This window comes from Lonchura striata, chromosome 1A, assembly GCF_050655825.1.
Source record: "Lonchura striata isolate lonStrDom1 chromosome 1A, ASM5065582v1, whole genome shotgun sequence".
Classification (NCBI taxonomy): domain Eukaryota; kingdom Metazoa; phylum Chordata; class Aves; order Passeriformes; family Estrildidae; genus Lonchura; species Lonchura striata.
The window spans coordinates 11,188,833-11,212,641 of record NC_140741.1 but is presented as its reverse complement, the minus strand read 5'-3'; the positions used below and the strand labels follow the sequence as shown (position 1 = coordinate 11,212,641).

The window sequence follows — 23,809 nt, the reverse complement described above, 5'->3', positions numbered from 1 at the left end:
ACAGGATGAAAAGTCTGCAGTAGGAGATGGAGAGCAGCCCCCAAGTAAGGCTGATGGTCACCTCAGCCCCGTGGTACACTGGCATCAAAGCAATTCCTGTGGATACATTGACTTCTGTCCAGGAAAACTTGCTCATGTTATAGAAGTGCCTTAAGAACTGAATTTCTTTGCTATTATTTTTCTTCTCTGTGCCTCTTATCCTGTCTCTGTGTTTTATTTAATTTGCTTTCTTGACTGGAAATTCCATTTTTCTTGATGCAACTTTCTTTGTGCCTGGTACTGTTGCACAAGAAATTTTGCTCTTCATACATCAAGAGTTTGTGACAAAAGAAATAATTTTGTTAGAAACCCCCTGACCAAGGTGTAATTGGTACAGTGCATCCCAGAGCTCCTCTGTACAAGAAAAGAGAATGCATATTGCTGTGCCCTGCTCCTGATGGTCCTCAACTCTAATTAAAGATGCTTTGCCATCTGTGAAACAGCTCCAGCAGGAAATGTGAAAGCAACTCCAATTGTATTACAATCACTTCTAGACTAAATGTTTCCTTAATGCTGGTTCTTTTGTCTAATTTGGGAATAAAATCCTCTGTGCAAAGAGGTTTGGGCCCTTTCTGAAATGTCTGGATTAGTGTTCTGTGCTGTTCAGGAAGTCAGATTAGGTGACCGCAGTGCTGCCTTCTGGTCATAGGTCCAGATAAAGGTTTATCATTTACCCTTTCCCTTTTCTCCTACCACTTTCAAAGTGTGAAGTCCAGGTATGGCACTGTGCAAGGCCTGTCTCTGGAACATCTGTCATCTCCTTTTTTTTGATATATTTTTCAGCTACCACTTCCCAGAAACTCTCTGGAATAGCAAGATGTGTATGGAGGCTTACTCTACAGGAGAGTATGCTCACTAAGGTGCTACAGATGTGTTTTATTTTGATTTCATTTTTTTTTTAATCTTAAAAGCCTCCCAAAATTCAACAAAACAGACAAAAAATTCCAAACCAGCTATATCCCCAAGCCCTTGATTTTGCCTTGCACAGGTTTGCCAGAAAGGTTTCCACCTTTGGCTTGCCCTGACATGATCTTATTTTCTGACTGTACAATACATTGCAGGCAGAACTGAACAAGTAGATTAAAAAATTTGAAAGCACTAGTGACATCAAGGGATATATTAAATCACCAAGACAATTGAATCATATTTTCTGGAGAAGATAACATTGCAAAATGATTAAATCCATAGGCCATTTTAACTGCCTTATGTCCTCTGCTTCAAAATATTGAGGTCAAAGTACCTGAGGCCTCTGCTGCTCAAAGTTTCACTTTAAATTAGCTGTCTAGGGCTATCAGGTCTCCCCTGGAAGTAGGACATAAAAAGCCCTCAGTGTGAATCGAAGTTAACACATGGAGTGCTTACAGACCTTTTTCTGTAGAGGCTGATCCAGAGCACTTGGTGGAAAGGGGATGGGTGATAAGCCCATGGTTATTTATAAGAGCTGCTATTTTGTTTTTAGCTCAGACATTAGGCCTAATGGATGTTTAACTTGCTGGATTAGCAGATTTCTGAGTACCACTAATCCACTACCACAGGAGCTCCTTCTTGTCCCTGAGAAAAAACAATCCCACACACATCAGAGCTACAGGGGAAAGGTCAGAGCCAAGATGCTGCCACGGAGCCCCCAGGAAGACAGTGGAGAAGACAGAAGGAGGTGCCTACTGCAGGTAGGACCAACCTATTTGGAGATATTTTAGCAGGGCTGTGTCCCTGATATTTACTTGGCTGGGAAAAAAAAAAAAAGTCTGCCAGAGGCACAGCTAAGGCCATGGTGCTGATTTGAGCACTTGTAAATCTGTGTTCAGTTCCTTGCTTTATGCAAATTCTTCCTGTGCCCACAAGCAAATCATCCACCTTCCCTGTTTGTCACTTCCCTGTCCATAGTATGGAGCTAAAGCCTCCCCATTATCTGAGCATGGATTTAAATTTTTAAATTAAAGAGTGGGAGGTTCTGTTCTAGGATAATTTTTTTTCTCTGCCAAGTTTTTCTGCTGTCATAATAGATACCAGATACTCCTGGAGAGGGAGAAAAAGATGGTCTTTTAGAAAGTAAATGTCATTAGAAAAGTCTGTAGAGGAAATTATCTGATGGGCTTTTCCTTTCTTTGATTCCTCTTGATTCTCTGAAAATTCTTTCTTTCTGAAGCCGTTGTTAACTGGAATAGTATTGTTGTCTTACAGAAGGCTCACCAGACCTTATTTGTTATTTGTGTTGCTATGACTCTGAGAGATAACACCACACCTTGTGTTACTTTGACTTGGAAAGAGATGCATGAGAGAGACCTATTCTATTCTTTGCAGAATAAAATAAAGTACCCCTATCCTCACTGGAAAATCAAAACCTTTAGCACCTTCATGCTAGGCTCAGCAAGCTGAAATATCAACACATACTGTGAAACAAAATTCCAGGAGGTGATTCTGCTTGGTTCCTGTAGGAATAAATCCATGTATCCATAAAAATACTCTAAAGAGGCTGTATTTTCTTAGCCATTAAGGTGACTTTTCTAAAAACACAGAATATCCAGCATATTTAACTATGTATACACCCAGCTCCTTGTCTGTGCAATGAAAAATTGGTGTTTTGATAAGTGATAGAAGAGCCATCTATATTTTTCAAACCAAAAATGACAAAATAACTTGGCATATTTTCCTAGCAGGATCACATGGTATTAAAAATGTTTTATGGAGGAAATATTTTAAGCTATAAAATATTCTGTTTGTTTTTTTCTGCCTACCGAGATAACAGCAGAATGTTTTGTCTGCATTACCAGTCCTTATTAGCTGCTGGAGATATAATATTGATTCAAACTTCTTGGAACTTCAGCTCAAAAGAGAGATAATTTATCTTTGGATGGGAAGTTTCCAAGAAAGGAAAGTGGATTTATTGGTTTTGGTTTTTTGGTTTTTTTTTGTTTTGTTTTGTTTTAGGGTTTTTTCTACTTAGAATATACTTTAAATTAGTATACCATACAATAGTTAGTGTGTTACTTTTCTTTGGATTTATTTCCATCCCTATGCTTGTACCTCTTATTTAAGCTGTTGGGGCTATTAACCACCAGCAATACAACTAATTGTCTTTATTATGGTAACGCCTCAATACCATTTATGAATATGATTTTGTTTCACTAGATGCTATATAAACAGGCTAAGACAATCCATGGCTGAAAATCACAGTTTCAGTATCCCTCAGAATAATATATTTTATTAAACAAGCAGATAAACATTACATAGGGACAGCAGATTTTTTTTTCTATTTAATTCTTTTAATTTCATTTGGTTTATTTAATTTGTTTAAATATTAAGTAAGTGGTGCTCAGTAAAAAATGGAAGGGGATTATTTGATTAGGAAAACAAACAACAGGAGAGATGAGAAGGGAAGCACTGGAGTGAATTCAGCAGGGATAAGAGAAAGGGAATTAAGGCAAGCAGGTACTCTGGGGGTTGAAGTGTCAAAGAGAAAGTTGTGAGGAAATATATGGAATGAAAACTGTGGTAAAATTTTTGAATGCATCATAACACATGATATTATCAGTAGGTATTGTCCTGGTCAGTCTCCACATGACTGAGGGACTTTGTATTAAATGTGAGGGACGAGACCAGTGTGAAGTGATCTTGACATCAGGAATCCAGAAAGGGCTTAAATTCACTCCTCTTATCCTCATGGCAACTGAGTTCCTTGGTATCTGCAGTTTTCCCTGGCAAGGGAAGCTGTGCTCATCTGTGAGAGAACAGATCTGTTTTCTTTCACATTTCACACTTCAGTGGTTGCTTTCCCTGCCTCTTCAATCAAAGCACTGGCCATAGCAACATGAAAACTACATGTGTCCTTTGACATTCATAGTGGTTCAATTATAGCAAATGAATATTCATATGAATATTTGGGAAAATTAGTTGTTTCCTTATACTGCTTTTAGAGAGGAAATCTCAGTCTGGAGTCTGGTTTTTGACATTGTTTTTTAATTGAGTTGAGCCTGTGCCATCTGCCAGCCTTCCAGTTTACTTGGGGAATTTCTATGTTGCTAGTCACATAAATTGATAGATAATTTAGGTTTTATGCTGGATACTCACTTTGAGGCATTGCTTCACCGATTCCAATGAGGACATAAGTTATCTCTTGCTGTAGTCACTGCACCATTGTTTATTCTTTTAGAGCAAAAGCCTAAAGGAAAAACAGTTAAATACATTTCCTGTCATAAACCTGAAATCTGGAGCCAGTACCTTAAAATGCAAGAACAAGCCATTAAAAACTGCCCACAGACATGAAAGAACTGTTTTAATTTGTTGCCAAAACCAATTTATCAGATTAAGATGGCTGACTGGCTTTCCTAATGTTTGTGCTGCAAACTTTTTCTGGTCTGTGGTTTGCTGTGCAGGATGTCTTTGTGTCACTGGTTTAAGAGCCTGACCTTTAGTTATGAGAAATAATTTTTTGTTGTTCTTATGAATAGAGCCCAAAGAAAGCGGAGTTTTGTTTTCACTCTGCTACATTTTAATGTAAAAACTCCAGGGTAGCCAGTTCCTAGAGCAGAGTTATGGAATCTGCCCCCAGCTCCAGGTTGAGGTGTGGAGAATTGTCCTGCTTCAACAGAGAGAGGACCTGGGCAGGCTTGAGAGGTGGCCCTGTGTGAACCCCATGGAGTCCAACAAGGCCAAGTGTGAGGTCCTGCAGAGGGATGGAGCAATGCCAAGCACAGACACCCAGTGGGGGGACAATGGATCGAGGTTAGCCCTTGGGGAGAAGGATTTGGGGGTGTCAGCTGATGGGAAACTCAACAGGAGCCGGCAAAGTGCACTGGCAGCCCAGAAAGCCAGCCATGACCTGGGCTGCATCCAAAGCAGCCTGACCAGAAGGTCCATGGAAAAGGATTCTGCCCCTCTGCCCTGCTCTGGTGAGAACCCACTTACAGGTCTGCATCCAGCTCTGGGGTCCCAGCACAGGAAGGACATGGAGCTGCTGGAGTCAGTCCAGAGGATGAGAGAGATGGAGCAGATCTGCTGTGAGGAAAGGCTGATGTAATTGAGATTGGAAGACTTTGGGGAAACCCTAAAAGAGAGATGGAGAGGGACTTTCTATAAGGGCACATAGTGACAAGACAAGGGGGGATGGCTTCAAACTGACAGACAAGGTTTAGATTGGATATAAGGAAAAAATTCTTTACTCTGGTGGTGATAAGGCCCTGGCACAGGTTTGCTAAAGCAGCTGTGGCTGCCCCGTCCCTGGCTGTGCTCAAGGCCAGGTTGGATGGGCTTGGAGCAACCTGGGATAATACAAGATGTCCCTGTCCATGGCAGGGGGGTTGGAATGAGATGGTCTTAAATGTCTTTTCAAACCCAAACCATTCTGTGATTCTATGTTTTCTACCCCAGAGATCTGGCATCTCTGGCAATTATTTAGCTACTCCTACAATGTTATAAAAATGAACTTTTGTTAGCAGAGGTCTCTGAGATTATGAGATGAAAGGTTCTGAATAAGTACAAAGTATAATTATTAGCTAGTGTTTAACAAGGTTTTATGATTATCACATTGTCCGTGTAAACAGTATTTACCTTAGGGTTAAAACAGGGCGAGATCTGGGCATCCCACGCTACCTTTTTGCACTTCCACTGAATCTTATCTAGGAACATTTGAGATCTTTGTCTCCAGTTTGTTCAGCTCAGCCCAAAACTCTGAAATGAGGCAATTTTGTTGATAAAACATTGTTTACTTAAATTTTGGAAACAGTCAGGAAAGAACCACTTGATTTCAACAGCTGCTTCTACAAGGGTATCTTGGCAAGAAGTAGTCATTTATTTAACCATCAACACAGAATTAACAAGTGAAGGTACTCGGAAAATTTTCTTCAGGTTCTCTTAAGAGACACATATTTAAAAGGAAATCTCTAACTTTGATGTATCCATGTACATTGTAATACTCACTAAAGAAATTCTTTTCTGGCTCAAGCCAGCAATTCCAGGGTTTCTGAGGTGTTTTTCCTGGTATTTACTTCCTCCCTGCTGTTTGTATGTGACCACCCCAGAACAGGCTATATGGCACATTGCTGACAGTGGTCAAGTTATGAAATTACTTTGCCTGAGCATTTTTGTTTGTGGTTATTAGTGCTCCAATTATCATTGTGGATGCAATTCGTGCACTTCATATTTTAAAGGAGTTATTTAAGGCAATAAATCTCAGCAGGTAACAGAGCACTTTCAGTGACATGAACATTGTGATATCACATGCACATTGACCTCTCTGTTCCATCTCACACTGTAAGATGTTGCTCACTGTATTTATTCAAGATTTGTGTAGTAATTTTGATGGCAATAAGAACTCAGAATACCTTTCTGCTCCTTGTCAGAGTAGGCACCCAGAAATTTCTGCTTAAATGTCTGTAAGTTTGTTTGAGCTTCTCTATAAACTACATAAGCTGTTTTTTACTTCATTACTTAAGCAGAAAAAGAGTTCTGTTTTAACTCAGCTGCACAAGGGTGAGAGAGAAAAAAAGAAAAATAAAAAGGGTGATTTAAAAGCATTATAGAGTTAAAGAGAATTTGCTAGCTTTCAGTATTTCACAGTACTTACCATGAAGGTCAGCATTTGTCTTCCTCTTTGTTTGAAACCTGGCCAATTTCCATTCAGATGCAGCTGCTTCAAATGCCTTTTGTTCATATACAGGTTTGAACAACTCCAGAATATTGTAGAGGAGAAGGGAGGTGATGAGGAGGAACATCCTGACAAACCTGAAAGCCTTGTCATAGCTTGTCACAAGGCAAAAGGTGTGATGCCCTGTGAAGGCTGCCCTAGAGCAGAGGCTGGACAGAGCTAAATAATAAAGCAGGGATTTATTAAAAGGATCTCCTCCATGGGCAGCACAAGAGCCCAGCCAGGGCTGCACCCAAGATGAACCAAAATGGTTTCAAAATGCACGAGCGCTCCTGGGGGCTCTCCCAGGGATCAGTTCTGCTCCATTTGCACCTTGGAGTTCATTGTCCCATTCCAGCTCCAGCCCAGGCAGTCCCATCCTGCTTGTTTTTCTCTCTCCAGCCCACGTTGTTTGTGCTCCTGGGCCTGAGATTTGGATCATTTGTCCTTGGTCCCCAGCTGGACAAGGAATTGTTTTGTCTCCCCCTGCTCTGTGAAGAGAGCTCACCATCCCTCATATGAAGCCCAGACCCACACACTAAAGCAGCATAGAATCTAAAAAATATAAAAGCTAAAACCTGAGGCATCAGGTGTAGTCCTGTGAAGGTCATCCCTAGGATGGGCAGAGCAGCAGCATTTACACTGGATAGCACTGCCCAGAAGAGCTGTAAATAGAACCTTTTCTCTCCCTGGTGCCAGCTCAGTTTGGATTTGTGATCATGGCATTTACAGCTCAGCTCTGCTCAAGCAGCTCCTGTGCCAAACAGTAGGCAAAAAGAGCAAGGAAGCAAGATCTCAGCACGGGGGATGGAGAAAGACAGATGATGAATTCATTACAGGCATAGAGTATTTGTGGCTGAAGTAAATATTTCTCCTGGGTCAGATCCCTTTCTATCTTCTCTGATAAATGAACTGGCATCAATGGACATATTACAAAGACTTTATGCTTCAGTTTTACTTTATCCAGACATACAAACAGATGAAAGATGTGCATTTTTCACTCAACCCAAGATCTATTAATCACAGCTTTGTTTGTATAAGCTCTGAGGATCCAGGTCTAAAACACTAATAATTAAAAGAAGGTATTTTTCCTCTACCACTTTGCCCTAAAATCTGCAATACTGTGCTCTGTCCAAGAGAGACAACTTCAGTAGATAACACCCAGAGCAAAGAATGCATAGCACTGGGCATAGGCAGCTGACTTTGCAGCACATCTCTCTTGTCTTTGCTGAGCTGGAGGCACCAAATCAATAGTGTATCAGGGAGGAGGGGTTTTTGGGTCAGTTTTTTCGGGGGTTTTTGTAGATTTGGGTTGTTTTTTTATCAGGTGTTATTTATACTATAAAGAAGAATTCTGTCTTTCCTTGATTAAAAAAAAAAGGCAAACCAAAAACACCCCAACATTTTTTATGCAGGTGTTCATCTGTGCATATGACAGATTTTCAGTGGCCACTGGTAGGTTGCAAGATGATGATATTCTTGCAAGCCTCCAATCCAAAGGGGAAAGAGGGAACGGGGAAAACATAACAAATGTAAGGGAAGCTCAAAGTTAGTGCAGAGCAGAAGAGTCAATAAACAACACTTCCAAACCAGCAAGCATCTGTCTGTTTCCAAAGCTCTGTTGCAATAGCATTTTTAGAGGAGAAATCAAAAAGGCCAATCTAGAGATCTATCAGCTGTGTTCATCCAGCCTTTAAAACATTAAAACCATTCAATTTACAAGCTCAAAACCAAGACAACCTTCTTCCCTGGCCTGAGTATTCAGTTAGTCTTGAGCATTGATCTTTGATGTGTGTATGGGTTATGATATTTTGCACTTGTTTTTGGTTTTGCTCTTGGCTCCACCTGTGCTGCTTTTAAATAGGCATCAAGTGATTGCACTCAGCTTTAAAATAAACAAAAAATATAGCAAAAATATATTATATATTGATATATTTTATATTGAAAACTAGAAACAAAAACAAGCAAAGCTTAGCTTTGCTTAGTCAAAACTAAATTTTGGCTTTGTAGGACTAGCAAAATAAAACATGATATATTCAAATCCATCCATGGGTGATGCAGAGTGTACGTGACAGATGTGCTGAATAAATCGATGCTGTCTTGTATAAAGCTGGAGTTACCTCCTGCTTTAGATGTGGCTTGTTAACACCTCAGAGAGAGACACAGAGCCTGCATGCCCTGCAAGCAGGAGAGTTGCAATTGTGAACAAGCTGTTTTGCCTCCAGGAGTGGAAGGAAGGGGGAAGGAGCTATGGTCAGTTATATTTTTATTAAGCTTTTTGATTGCACATCAAAAAGCAGCCTGAAATCCTGTTTTGCTTCTGAAGTAATTTCCAACCTTTTTTGATTCTGTCAAATCTTTTTGGCTTCTGCCTCTTGGCGTGGCTGTCCCGTTTTCCCTCTGAGTTGTTGGCATTTAGGAGAACTGCTGTTATATCCTAAAAGGTTTTGTTGGGTTTCTGTTTGGGGTTGGGAGGGGAGGCAGGGGTGAGAGGTGTCCTGGCTTGTAAGATAAGCATATGTTCTATTTGCCATCTGTTGGAGGCTGGGCAGTTTTCTTATCTCTTCCAAGAACAATGTCTCCCTCCGGGGAGATATCTTCTGTTAATGGGGCATTGAACGAATCACTGCATCACTGGTAAAGTTACATCATCCCATTGTGAGATGCTCCACCCAGAGGGAGGAGCCAAGCATCCCTACCTGCATAAAATTAGCACTTTTTGGGACACCAGAGCAGCCCTTTGCTGGATTCCCAGAGGATCAGCTTCTTCCCCATTGGATTCCCAGAGGAAGACCAGGCCCATCTACTCCATTACCAGACCTTCAGAGAAAACTCCACCCTTCTACAGAATCACTGCTTCAGCAGCATTTCATCTTCCGCTCCAGGAGGAGCAGCCACCATTTAACTGGACTATTACCAACACCCTGACTCCTCAGGCTATCAGATTTCTGACTCTATCACTAGTTTTGTTTGTATTAATTACATGTTTTTTTAAAATTTTCATTTAGTTTTTTCCTAGTAAAAAACTGTTATTCCCATTCCCATATCTTTGCCTGAGAGCCTTTTAATTTTGAAATTGTGGTAATTGGGAGGGAGGGGGTTTACCTTTTCCATTTCACAGGAGGCTGTTGCCTTGCTTCACAGACTCCTGTCTTTTCAAACCAAGACAGAGGGCATGTTTTAGTTCCTTTCAGTGCAATGAGAGAGGCTCCCATCTCCCATGGGCTACAGAACTGTGCAAGGCTGAGAGAGCCTGTTCTCAGGGTAGGGAAGTTGCACTTACAGCCACAGTGCTTTAATAAAAGACAGGAGGTGATAATGGAGTAAGTCAGGCAGCCCACGGTGTGTGCATACAGCCTGTTCCTGAGGTTCCATGAAAGCCTCTCATTCCTGCCCCCAGGGACACCCTGTGGTGGGTGAGGCTGTCCTCAGCATCTTCTGAGCTTTCCTTCTGCTACCACAGTGCCATCCTCAGCCATGCCTTGTTTAGAAAGCAGCAATAAGTAGGTCTTGCAGACTTTTGGAGATTTTGTTTGCTGGGTTTTTCTAGGAGTGTTGTTTGTTGTTGCTTTTAAATTTCTCTGCACCTTTGGTGATTTTTAGAGAAGCTGCTTATGCACCTGTGGAGGAGCAGCAGGATAGTGGTGAGTGGTCTGTGCTTTAAACTCTGCAGAGTGTTTTAGGAGCTTTAGAGTAAAAGGTTATAGTGAGAAAGATCATTGAAAGAAACTTTAATAATAAACATTTATCAGGGCAGATTTAATGCTGCTGCAATGTGCCTCTAAACTGGCAGTAGGTTTTCTTTAAGTTTGATTATTATTTATTGTTTATTCCGAAGGGGGGGAATTTTTCTTTGGGCTTTTTGGTGTGCTCCTTGGTAAGGGATGTTGTATGCTTGGGTATTTTGTCTTGGGGTGAGGGGGGCAGAATTTTTGTTCACTTTTTGTTTAGGAGAGTGGAAATACACTGAAACACTTCCTGCTGTTTTTCTTGTGTCTTTCATTTCCATGCCCCTCATCCACGTAAGGAGCTTTTTGTTCTCTATTTAAGGACTCTTCCTTGAGCTTAACGGTTGGCTCCAAGATTAAAAAAAAAAAGTCACTGTTTTTTGTTTTTTTATCTAAAGTCATGGAGAGTCATGCTAAAAGAGTTTATGAGCAGTTTCTGGTGACTCACTACCAGAAGTAACTTCTACTGAGAGGCAGTAAAGGGGGAAATTTATCAACATTGGTGCCCATTTTTCTAAGTCACTTGTTAGGTGACAGAGATTGCTAGGCATGACTGAAATTTCTCTGCAAATAACTACAGGACCAAGTTCTGTAATAAAATAGGCTGGTATAAATCCCTGGAAAGGCTGCTGATATCCAACAGTGCCAATAAGCTACACTTCACACAGCCTTACATGCAGTTTACAATAGCAAATAATCTGAGTTTTGAGCTTTACACTTGTGTATCTCTCTCATAAATTGTTTGTAAAAGATGCTGATTTACTAAGACACCTTGTGTAAATTAAGCAAAGGACTGCTCTGCAGTTGTGTAGCCTCAACTGGCACAAAAGCTACTGAAAAACCAACTACTAAGCTATTATCTAGATTATCAGTCTCCCCAAGAGAAGATTATGTCAATAATGCTGTCCTTATATTTATTTATTCATTTTAATTTTTTTTACAGGGAAGGCAGATATTTTTAACTGTGCCAGAGAAATGATTTGTTGAAATAATCATTGTGTACATGCTTATTTGAAGGACGTAATGCAATTTGCCTAATTTTGAGGATGTAACAAGTAAAATGGGAGCATCCATGACTGGTGTGCAGTATGCCCAAACTAAGTGAGAGTCATTGATTTGAATTGTTTGATCTCTCAGCCTTGATTTTCTGCCAGGTGGGTTTTCTGTGCTGATTTAAGATGGGTTTACATACAGATGTGGAACACAGAAATTATTTGGGTAGCCTCAGACATGATTCCACCTTCTCAGTTTTTGAATACTTGGATCCCAGCTCTTATTTCCTAAGGAGAGCTTGGTATTGTGTGTGGTTACCAGCATGGCAGAGCCATAACCATGGTTTCCATCCCTTCCATATGGTCTCTGTAATTTTACTTATGGCAATGCATATTGATAATCTTCATTCAGCACTTTAACCTGGGCTTGGGAAGTGGTGGAAAGATGTCAGAAGGTAGTGGGGGAAGGCAGAGGCACCTGGCCCATCCTGACTGCACAACTGGGGCTTTGAGGGCAGATGTAAAACATAGATGTGTGCATGAAGTGACTCCATCAGCAAAGCAGCTGGAGAGGCAGCAGATGTGGAGGTTCTAAGAGGCATCCCATTAAACTTTTCACCCATCAAGATGCTTCTCTTCTACAGCAGGGGAGAGGGTGTGGTTTGAAAGAGTGGACTCTACATGTCTTCCACAAATTTAATGAGATAACAAAGTCCAGCACAGTGCCTAAAGCATCTGTGAGAAGAGGCAAGCATTGGGTTAGCTGAAATAATTTCTCTGCCTGGCATTGCGCATCCTAATCTCCCAAATAATCTTCAACTACCAACCAAATAATCTTCTTTCATCTTCTCTAGAAAGAACTGTCTGCTTTGTGTTCTAAAGAACCTCTGGTATCCCCTTTATCCCACAGGCTTTTTCATTTCTGTCAGACACCTTCCCTAAGCTTCTCCATTTGGTGCCATCTCTCCAGTGCCATCAATGGCCAATCTGCCCAAACTCTTCCTGGATTTTAGCTCTGACAGCCTTCATACATGAGAGTGCACAGCCAGCTGGTATTGGGGATTTGGGAAGGGACTAGGAAGCAGCTCTGCATCTTATAGGAGGAAATTGCCTTGTGGAAAGCTCTGCATGCCAAGGTTTGAGCTCTGCAGCATGAGCTGCTCCTCATGCTTGGCCCAGGGCAGACACAACATTCTGCCTGAGTGGCAAAGGCCTAAATGCTGCTTTGTGGAGAGTGTGTTTATTTTATATGAACCTAAGACATTTGAAAAACTCTATTTTAATCAATAAGTTAAAGGTCAGTTAGATATTTTAGGGGATACAAGAATGGTTTACATTATCCTACCTTTAAATGTTAAGGTTAGTTGGTAGAGCAAAGACAGTGCAGAAATTAATGGAGTGTATATATAAAATGGGAATGGTGTCAGAGCAAATTTTCTCAAGCATTGTGAGTACTGCTGACATAAAACAAAATAATATCTTTTCATTGCTGTGTTCTTATGAGTGTCTGTGAATTTGTTGGAAAGTCAGAGATGAAGCTCAGGGTATTTTTGGGGGGTATGTACAAAGAATAGGTGCAGATTGTAATTTTCATGTCTATAAATCACTTCAATAGTCTTGACCCAGTGAAGTTTATTGAATCTAGTGCTATCTTTCATGTAAAATAGCATGCCTGTAGTCTACAGCTTTTAAGGATCTATTTTTTTTCCTCCACTGTATATTGTAGAATTCTATCCTTTCCTAATATGGTGTCTGAGAGATGTTTTAAAAATAAATCATATTGACATTTGGATTCAATTATAAATTTCAAAGATAGGAACACATAGTTTATACAATATTTCAGCACGATGTTCATCTGAGCAGTACACTATGAAAACTTTTTATTAAATTTTCTTTATTCAAGGAGCCCAAGCACTTAGGTTTTTGGGAATTTGTATATTGATATGGAGAGAGATCAAAACAGTTGTCTGCTGAAATCACCAGCTGGCTCTTCTGCTGAGAAATAAACCTGTGGGATCGTCATAAGTTACTCAAGCCATGGAGTGAATGCAAATTAGCTTTTCTTCACCATTTATTGGAAGGTTTTGTGAAAGGAGAACTACAAAGAGGAGTTGTACACTGCTGGGCTTGAAGACAGCCAAAAGCACAGGGATTAGTAGTATGTTACCTACAGCTAATGAGCAGATTAACTGTGTTTCCTTCCCTTTATCTGGGACTGCAAAGCCCCGTTCAGCCTGGGGCTCCCCATCTCCAGGGACCTTCTGGAGAGAGCCCAGTGATGTTTTGGATCTCAAAGTGCTGAATGGAGCAGCTGAGAGCTGGATTTTCCTGATGGGATAATGAAGAGAAGAGGAATCTAGGCTCTTTTCAGAGATGTGTGATGGAAGGGTAGAAGTGGTGAGCCCAATAATGTGAGAACACTGGAAGCTTCCAATTTGACATGAGAAGAAACTTTTTGGGGATGGTTAGACACTGCTACAGGGACCTGTAGAGGCTACAAACTCCCAGTTCCTGGTAATAGACAAAACTTGACAGAACAAGGGCCTGAGGAATCTCCTGCAGCTTGGAGGAGCAGGTTGGATTAGGTGTCCTCCAGGCATCCCTTTGCAGCTGCATAATTTTCTACTTTTCAGCAAGTAATGAAAGAAAAATGAAAAGCAATGTTCAGATCATGAAGAATTTACAAAGACCAATTAGTGGATGACATTCTAATACTTTTAACAGCCATGTATTTCTGGTTTCGCACTGAAGAGTGTGCCTCCCAAAAACTGAGTGGATGCTACTGTGAGCTGGTGTTTGTCCAGGGTATCCTACAAATACTGTACAAAGCAGCATGTTCTTGATGCTCAAAACTCTTAATTCATTAAGTGTATTTTTCTCACCAGCCATCAGTTGAAATATTTTGTAGATATTTCTCCCACCTTCTCAAGCTCCTTTATACTTAAACTTTTTTCATCTCTTCACAGACACCCTTTTTGTAATGTACACTCTAAGCATGCTTCTTTACACAAAAGATTGTGATAGATTCAATAGGATTTTTCTTTAAGTCTACCAAAATGATCTATAAGACCCTTGTGTCACATGTCCCAAAATACACTGATGTATGAGAATCTTCCAAAACGATAGTCTCTAGGGTAGCTTTAATGACTCCCTGGATGTAATCCAATGTCTTTCAGGACTCTGAAGGATATTTTGTCTTCTTAATATTACTGCTTCTAATATTTAGCAACAGTTCAGAAGTTAAAATAGAGATGAATAAAAATATCCAAAAGAGAGAAGAAAAATGGGAATGGTGAAATAGCATATTCCATCACCACTTTCTTGGAAGAAATTGATGAGACTGAGGAAGTAAGAGATTGCTTGAGGCATTGAATCAGCCAGCTGGACAGGATGGATGTGGAACAGCTGGAAGTGTGTGGAGAAAATCCAATTTTTCTATTAGCTAGTGAAATTAATCAGGACACTTGTTTTCTTTTTAGGACTGTTTATGGTTTTCCTTTAGTAATTTTTGTAATGATCACACTCCTTCAAAACACAAAAAAGTAGAAGAAACACCTACCAATGCACCAATAAATTTCTTTCTGTCTGTTGTTTGTCTTGCAATCCTTTGAAAAATCTTAACCCAGTTGAAGCCTTCTTTAATCCATAATTTCAGAAGAACAAACAATAGCTGGGTATGTGGTGTGATGGTTTCCAGTCAGTGTGACTCTTCATTTTTTTTCTGGTTGTCTGGAAAGACAGATCAGTACAGGACAAGAGTGAAAATGAAACAAAAGAACTGAAACTGTTAACAGGGATATAGAGGTTGAAGGGGCAAAGCAGGCTGAGCATGCTTTGGGTGCTCTTCCAAGAAGGATGACAGATGGATATGCCTCACCCTGGCCAGCTCTTTCAAAAATTCACTATAGAATTTGGGTGGGAAAGTAAAGCAAAGTTTATTTAAACTTTGGGAAGAAAAAACAGCATGTCTTCTGGCTGCCAAAGTGGTGTTCTCAGGTCATACTTGGTGTGCAGGCATTTGCAAGGTTTCAGCTGCCTCCTATCTCACTGGTCCTTCAGCAGGAATACATTGCACTGCCAAGAGCCACTTTAAAATCCATTAAACACAAGTAAAACTGTCAAGCCCGTTTCTTCTGCCTCTGTCTGCTCCGTAAGAAGCAAGAAAAAACACATTTTTAAAATACTGCCTTGCTTCCTTTGTTGCTAAGATGTTTTCGCTGTAGCTGAACAGCTCTGCTGCTGTTATAGCCCTGTGTGCTTCAGTTCCCGGAGTGGAAAACCCTGAGCAGAATAATCAGGACAAACTCATTTGGGTTGACTGCAGCAAGCTTGTAGTCCAGGTTTCAGACCCAAAATAACTGTTTAAGGGATCTGTATCTGCTGCATCTGGAAAGCTGCAATGACTTGAGCCTTCCTTTCACTCTCTCTTTCCTTTTCTCTCTTCTTTTCTCTCTTCTTTTCTCTCTTCTTTTCTCTCTTCTTTTCTCTCTTCTTTTCTCTCTTCTTTTCTCTTTTCTATTTTTCCCTTTTTTCCTTTTTTCTTTTTTCTTCTTTTGTCCTTTTTTATTTTTTCCTTTTCGTCTTTCTTTTTTTCTATTTCTCTTTCTTTTTTCTTATTTTTCTTTTTTCCCTTTTCCTTCTCCTTTTCCTTCTTCTCCTTTTCCTTCTTCTCCTTTTCCTTCCTCCTTCTCCTTTTCCTTCCTCCTTCTTTTCCTTCTTCTTCTCCTTTTCCTTCCTCCTTCTCCTTTTCCTTCCTTCTTCTCCTTTTCCTTCTTCTTATCTCCTTTTCTTTTTTCTTTTTTTTTTCTTTTTTGTTATCTTGAGTTTTTTGTTTGTTTTCATTTTTTATTCTTTCTTTTTTTTCTTTTTCCTATTTTTTCTGGTTTCCTACACACCCACTTCTTGATATAATTCCCATGTTTAGGAATGCTAGATCTGTTGAAGCTGCACTCTTTTCTCTTGCAGAGCACAGCCTCCACTCCTCTCCCTGATGCTGTACACACACACTGAGCATCGCTGGGATTTTGCAAGCACTAAGGAGCTGTGAGAGTAGCAGAGTTGAGACCAGGATCCTCCCGCAGCTTGCCTAGGACAGATATTCACTCACAGCTTCTAAAACTGTGAATTTCTGCAGTTCATGGAGTGCTGAATCAACTAACATGTCTGGTAATGACCCCAGCAGGAGCATATTTCAATTTCTGTGGTGTTTTTGCTCCTCCATATCAGTGCAGTTAAGCTTCTGTATTATAGGAAACTCTCTTTTCTTTAAGACACTATTTTTTCAGCAGGCAAGGGTTTTTTCCCTCAGGAAGTTGTTTGCAGATCTGCATTCCCAGGCCTTTGATTTGCATGGGATATCTGTTGCATGTAAATTACAGAGCAGCTGCTCAAATTCCCACTGGTTTGTTCTTCTTCACATCTCGTTAAGGATGGAGGAAACGCAAAATACATTGTTAATCCAATTAAATTAATTAAATTCTAAACAGTCTAATTAAATACGTATTAGTCAAATAACAATGCTGCTAATAGTTCTGTTTGCAATTATATGCAGTTAATGTACAAACAAATTCTGTGGTATTTATCCTTTTCTTGCATGCTACCTTTACCCTTTCACTGCCCCTCTGGGTCCAAGGTTTAAAAGTTTTATTTTGGCAAAGGTGCAGAGCTTGGCAGGTGATCCCAAGCCCTTTACCAGGAGGAAGAGGAGGATGTAAGTTGTTGTTTCTTCCTTTTATTCAGTTTCCATATGTGGCCATTTTAATGTTTGTCAACATTCTCTACAGCTTGTTTTTGACTTTAGTGATCTGCAGGTTTCATGTTGCATTCAAATTTACCACATCTGTTCCATATGGATTGAGTATTTCTTCTTTTTTAACCCCTAAAATAATGTTTGCCCAGTCCTTTAACTGACTCTGGCAGAGTGGTTTATAGCCCTGGAATCATCCTGCCTCCTATTGCCCTGTGCCTGCCACATTTTCTTGCTGTCAGGATTCAAGATCATTTTAGCCAAAGGCCCAGAGGCTTTTTTTCTGTGTTTCCACCTAGGAAGATTGGTAATCTGAGGGGAGACCATTTCATTTTAATATAATAGGCATGGCCATACACTTCAGTGTAGTATTCTGTGTGTTTGGCATGCCTTCAGGGAGAGGTGAAGGTAAAGAAGATGCCCAGGTGGTACATGTGAAGTAGTACCTCATTCCTCCCTTCTGCATGGAGATGTGAAAATAAGGCATCCTTTGTTTTTTTTCTCTTTTTTCCCCACTTTTACTTTTTCTGTGATGCTGCTAGTGACAGAATCTGTGTTGCTCCAAAAGCTATTAAGTGCTTTCTGATAGGACAGTGGACTTCAAAGAGGATTCTTCTGGACTCCTCAGGGTTTGCAAAGGAAATATTTGGAACAGATCGTAAGTTTGGGACAGACAGAGGAGCTATCAAAATTGCCACAACATTTTGAAGTAAGCTTTTTTCTTAAGTAAAAACCTTTCTAACAAGGGACCTATTTATGTTTATATACCTCTCAATGTTACAGGTAATAAACTGTCCTTCCCTAGGACACACAGTTAGTTTCTCTTGAAAAACATGTTTATTGTGATAATTATAATTAATTTTTATTCATGAACACAGTCAAAAGGGTATGTTGTATTATGAGAAAGGTGGATATGTCCCTTCTACTTAGCTTGACTCTTACACCCTCTATATACAAGCAAGATCCAATTCATAAATCAGGCAGTGGTTTTAAGATGCTGTTATCCTGGGCCAGCCCAGCCCAAGCACTTGTGCCCTGCAATTAGAAAAGTGGATTTTTACTCTGTTTCTATCTGGTTTAGTTTTAATTTTTTAAATTTTGGCTTTTAATCTATAAGCTGTCATAATGACTGCAACCTAGAAAGTAGCAGCATTTCACCTGGTTTCTTCCAGGTGCTGGAAAACTCATGCAGCTTTCTTAATTTAATGTGTTTATGGAGCACTTTGAAATAAGAATTGTCTAAGAATGCCTCCAAGAATGATTCTTTTTATGAAATATATTTGTCAGGAGCCTGGAAATGTCTTCTCTTGAGGAATAATTCAACCAGCAGAGAGACAACTGTGTGAAGAACAGACACCTGTCTGTAAATCTGGTGCCATGACTCAACAGAAAAAGATGGCTCTGGTGAGGATTGAATTAATAACATAGTTCATGTTTTGAAACTCAGGCAGCTAGACAAAAGGATGGAAAAATTGGGAAATAGTGTGCATGTTCAAATCAGTCCTACTTTGCTCTTATGAGCAGTGTGAGACTGGCATGTGACAGGTTATGAGGAATTAGAGAGCACCGAAAGACCTTTTGAATGGTAACTTCAAACAGTCTCTTTTCTCTTTGGTTATCAGCCCATTTAGGTGTTTTATAAATAGCAAAGATAGATTGTCAGATACTTTCAATAGGAAAGAGCAGGGGCAGAACAGGGAAGTAATAAGTTACATGAGATACCAATCGTATTTCCATCAACAGAAAATGACTCATGATTCATAAAAGCCTCCTTTATACTAGAATATATTTCTTAGAATTTTGTTTAAAAATTAAACAGAATGTCTAGCATTTCAGCAGCTTTAACTTCCTGGCTTGATTTCTAATGGACATTCTATAAATAAAACATATATTTCAAAGCTTGAATTCTCCTCAGAAGAGCCTATGGGCAGTTTTGGTGGGATATTGTTTTTCAGTGCATTCATATTAATTTGCCAGTTGAACAAGGCTTTTGCAAGCAAAGCAATGAGTGAGAAGTGTGCTTTGAGCTAGCAAGTCAGAATAAAGCACCTTGTGAAAACAAGCATGCAAAAGAAAATGCTCTCAGCAGAATGCAAAGCTAAATTGATGCCAAGATTACTGTTCTGAATAGCAGTGTACAGCAGCACAGTGAGATTTCAGTCAATTCACCACCTGTGAGTAATTCTCTAAATAAAGGTATAAATTTCACAGTAAATCCTCCTGAAAGGCTTTCTAAGCTCTAAGCATTAACAGGAAAATAGTGCACAATTCAGTATGATTTATGGGGAAGAAGGAAGGTTAGAAGAGAATCCCTCTGCCACTTTCTTGTCACACAGACTACTTGCACATATTTGCATAGAAGAGCCAGTTTCTTTCCTGCTGCATTTACCTCCACAATCCAGAGTGCATCACAGGCACTGGAGGGCAGGCCTTAACTAGACACTGCAGAAAAGGACAGTCCTCTCTGGAAAAGCCTTCCTACCCTTTATTACTAAATTCTGTGTCAGGGCTGGAGGCTCACAGTGTTTTAGGAACATGCTGGAGCCAAGAGAGGCAGAAGGTGGGCACATCATGCAGTGATTGCTGCCAGGCTGCTTCAGCATAGCCACAGAAGGGCACACCCCGGTGACAGTTCTCTATTTGACACATGGATGGGTGTTGGAATCTGAGGTATTGATGATTCTGAGATTGTAAAAAGTCTCTGTCTTTCAGCCCTGCTGCCAAAGCAGAAGCCATAATTTGTCTGTGCTGGTTTCAAGGTTGTTTATTCTGTTTATCTCTAACATGTTCTGCTGCCCTGCCACAGGTCTGTCCTGCAGGGCAGCGTGTGGGGCTCTGCCCTCAGTGGGATGTTACAAACATTAAATACCAGAAACTCCCTGGGCTGGATTTACAATAACGTGCCAATATCTGTCACCTACGTTGAACAGTGTGTCCCCAGCCTATACCAATGCCAACACTACAGTGAAACATGGAGGGCATGAAGAGGAAAAAGGATGAGACACACCCAGTTTCCTATATCTTGTCCCCTTTGAACCCCTAATCTAGAAACCTAAAATTTTACTTTTGCACCTGTGCCACAGTTAATTATTACTTATATCAAACACTCAGAGCTTGTAATTCATCCTGTAAGACTGAAAATTCTTTTCCATGGACAGAGATCAGAGACAGTGTCTCTGGGGGCTCTGTACAGGAGGGTTCCTGACCCCCTGCCAGGGTCTCAGACCTGCCAGGGCAACCAGAGGGAAGCCCTGGATTCCCACATATGGGTATACAAGTGCTTCATCATTTGCTTTTAAAAGTTTGATTTAGCCAGAACAAGCATAAAGATGGTGTCTCCCAGCTTTAGCAGTGGCTGTACCTGTAGCAGGTACTCCCTGGCCGGGTGGCTCATTCTGTTCATCCTTGCCCACGTGCCATTGCTCAGGCTCCCCCAGACACGGTGGGACAAGCTGGCCATGATCACGAGCTTCCCCCTGAAGCCACGCCAAGCCCTGACTGCCAGGGTAAGCCTTTGAGGGAGCCCCAACCATGCCAGGAGCAAGGAGGTAAAGATGAGCGTGGCCCAGCTCTCAGCCTGTGTCCTGGCCTTATTCTGTTTACTGGAATAGACAGAGCACGCAGCCAAAGAGGTCAGGAAGAGAGCACAGCACTGAATGTTTTTAGCACACTGGGGACATTTGCCCTGCTGGCCTTGGCAATGGTTTCTCATGCATCACTTCTGTGCATATCCTCCTTCCCTTCCCTGCCTCGCTTCCCCTCCTTCTCCTCCCTGCTTCCTACCTTTTCATGTATGGCTGAGTCAGATGGTCCAGCAAAAAGCCTGCAATGATATTTCATCTTTATTGGGTCATGTAATGATCCAAGCAATTGCTTGAGTTTTAATCTGCTTTATGCAGGCTGAGCACTTCTGGTCACACTTGGAAAGGAGGACTAAGACTCTACCACCCTTTAAAAAACTCATATTCCCAGGAATGTCCAGGACTGAAAAAGGCTGATTGCTGCCCTGCCAAGGAGCCTGCAACAGGATCTGTACTGCTGTGAACTTCTGCAGAAATCACATAGTTTGATTTTTGAGTTGGTTTGGTTCCAAGGGAATACAGAGCTCTAATCCAGGCCACCCTGTGTTGCACACTGTTGCTATCATGCTGGCATGGTAATGTGGAGGAAGGGTTTTAGAAAGGCCTTGGGAATGGGAAACTGAGGAAAAGATACATTTATGTATGCCCCATTGTTTCAGGAAAGTTTAGCTTCAGCATTTCTCTGTGAACCCCCTTCTCCCCACCCCTGAGCAGTTCCCATTGGACCTGACCCCTGGGGTGGTTCTGATGTGCATAAACTGGACACTGTCTCTATTGTTTAGACCTTATCTCTTAATTTTGTTGTATAAAACTGTATCTGGGCAGTAGCCCAGGGTCTTTTGTCCCTGCAACCGTTCAGGCAATACAATCTCTCTGGACTGCACACAACTGACCTCTCTTGGTCTCTTTATCTCGATCCCTTGCGGCGACCGAGGCACACCGCCACTTGCACCGTGCTAACCCAGCCGCTGCCTGGTAAGCCCAGGGCAGCGGGACTGCAGCAAAACCCCGGTCCCCGGAGGGGACAGCTAGCCGGAGGGGTCCCGGGGGGCCGGGGAGGGACGGGGGACAGCTGCAAGTGACCCCCAAAAGCCGTAAGTGGCGCCCAATGTGGGGTTTGCATCGGTTCAAGCGAGCGAGCTGCGGCTGCTGCGGTCAGTCCGCCGGTTAAGAGCTTTTCCAGACATTTTGTGATCAGTGTCACCGCGAGTGACAGAGCGGCGAGCGGTGCAAAAAAATCGCCACGCAGGCTGTCAGCTCCGCGGGGAGAAGCTCTCGGACCCGCTGGTGGTGTGGGCACTCGCCCTTCCACGCAGCCCGGCAGGACTGTTGCCGCGGAGACAGAGATGCCGATTTCTGTCCGGCATGGTGTTCACAGATGCGGACGGCACATTCCTAACACCTGGAAGATTGTCTGTGGGAGTTGGGAACTGTTACTGCAGCGTGGTGTCTAAAGGACGGCGGTGGGTGAGTCTCAGTACTGGCGGGAAGGGATCCGGCCAGGAGACTGGAGGTAGGCTCTCGTGCTCCCATGGAGGGACACGCCAGCGCGCGGGCGTGGCGGGGGTCTCCGTCGTGGCTTTAGAACTTTGGGGCTTTTGCTGCAGTAACTGGGTGAGATTTGCTGTGCAGCCAGCGATGGGTGTTACGCTGACTACACAGCAGAAAGAGATTTATAAACAAGTTCAGCAACCCCTGCAGCAAGCAGGTGTAAAACTTCCTAAGAGCCTTGTGAAACAGTTTGTCAAATAGATAACAGTAAGTTTTTTGGAGGTAACAGAGCAAGAAGTGAAAGAAAGACGATTTTGGAAATGTGTGGGTGCAGTGCTGAGTGAAAGGACAAAGGCAGGAAATCCCTCAGTGAAAGAACGTTTTATGAGAATCTTTTTGTTCGTTTATGACTTTGTGAAAGAAAGTGCAGACACTCATGACGCGCGGGGAACAGAAAAGGGTTCCATCGTGTCCCCTGTGACCCCCCACGTCCCGTGCTGTGAAAAAACTGACCGTGCAGATGTAGATTCAGTTCCTAACCCTTCTCCATCTCCTGATTTTGCTCCCGCAGCTCAAAATCCATGCTTTGCACCCCCCCCCCCCCCGTGCAGCCACCACAAGATGGAGGCGGCCACGCGACATTCCCTTCTCCATCCCAGAATTCCTTGCTCCCTGTGCCAGCCCAGAACACGCCCACAGCCCTCGCATTCCTCCCTTTGCCCATCCCTGATCCCAACCCCTCCTCCCTTGCGGCGGTTCAGCCCACAGTCCAGCCCACAGTCCAGCCCCCGGTCCAGCCCCCAGTCCAGCCCTCAGCTCCTCCCCTCGCAGTTGCATCACCACCCCCTGCCCCTGCCCCGCTCCACATGGCCCCGCCAGCTGCGGCCACTCCCACACAAGCCGGCCCCTCTCTCACTCCTGGTTCCCTCAGCAATGGCAGGTACCAGACTGTCAGCACGGGGAAACAGAAACTGGTCAGAGACACCGAACCTCCGTTCCTGGCCCCAGTGATTTATAATGCCAGAGGAAAAAACCCTAGATGGGAGCCCCTGTCATACAACAGTGTCAGGAACTCTGCAAAACAAAGCGTGAGTTTGGAGAAAGGAGCAAATTTTTTAAGAGCATTTTAAAGGCTACTCTAAGCTCCAAAACATTTGTCCCTGCTGATTTGAGACGTCTTTTCACTTGCTTGCTCCCTCAGTCGGAGTTTAGATTGTGGGAAAGAACTTGGAAAAGGCTTGCAGGAAATCTCCTCCCAGAGATTTTGCAGAGTCCAAACCATTCCATAGACATAGAGGATGAGGAAATCACTTTAGAACATCTAGTGGGTGAAGGTGATTGGAGCCAAGCTAAGAAGCAAGCCGCAGGCATTCCCAGAGCAGTGTTAGACCTGTCCAGGGATGCAGCAGAATCAGCATTTTTAAACATGCCTTCTAAAGAACCTCTTGTTTCTTATACCGCTTTAAAGCAGTCTGTTACAGAACCATTCATGGATTTTGTGGATTGAGTGTGAGCTTCAGTGGAAAAAAGGGTGCAAAATCCAGAGCTCCAAGATCAACTTACATTAGAACTTGTCACCACAAATGCAAATGAAGCCTGTCAGCGAGTCA

At 42.0% G+C, this 23,809-nt stretch overlaps 2 long non-coding RNA genes across 3 annotated transcripts in view; one reads left to right on the top strand and one right to left on the bottom strand.

Annotated features, from left to right (window-relative positions):
• Positions 1-22,738, top strand: part of LOC146763375 (uncharacterized) — a 37,659-nt gene extending 14,921 nt beyond the window's left edge. For both annotated transcript variants that reach the window (XR_014952119.1, XR_014952118.1), the window contains 2 exons: positions 1,575-18,531; positions 22,087-22,738. This is a non-coding gene — a long non-coding RNA (uncharacterized LOC146763375). The remainder of the gene's footprint in view (positions 1-1,574; positions 18,532-22,086) is intronic.
• Positions 16,766-22,781, bottom strand: LOC110472992 (uncharacterized). Its single transcript, XR_002465797.2, has 3 exons — positions 22,713-22,781; positions 20,911-20,950; positions 16,766-16,800 (listed from the first exon to the last, which is right to left on the bottom strand). It is a non-coding gene; the product is annotated as an uncharacterized LOC110472992 (long non-coding RNA).
• Between the last annotated feature and the right edge of the window lie 1,028 nt (positions 22,782-23,809).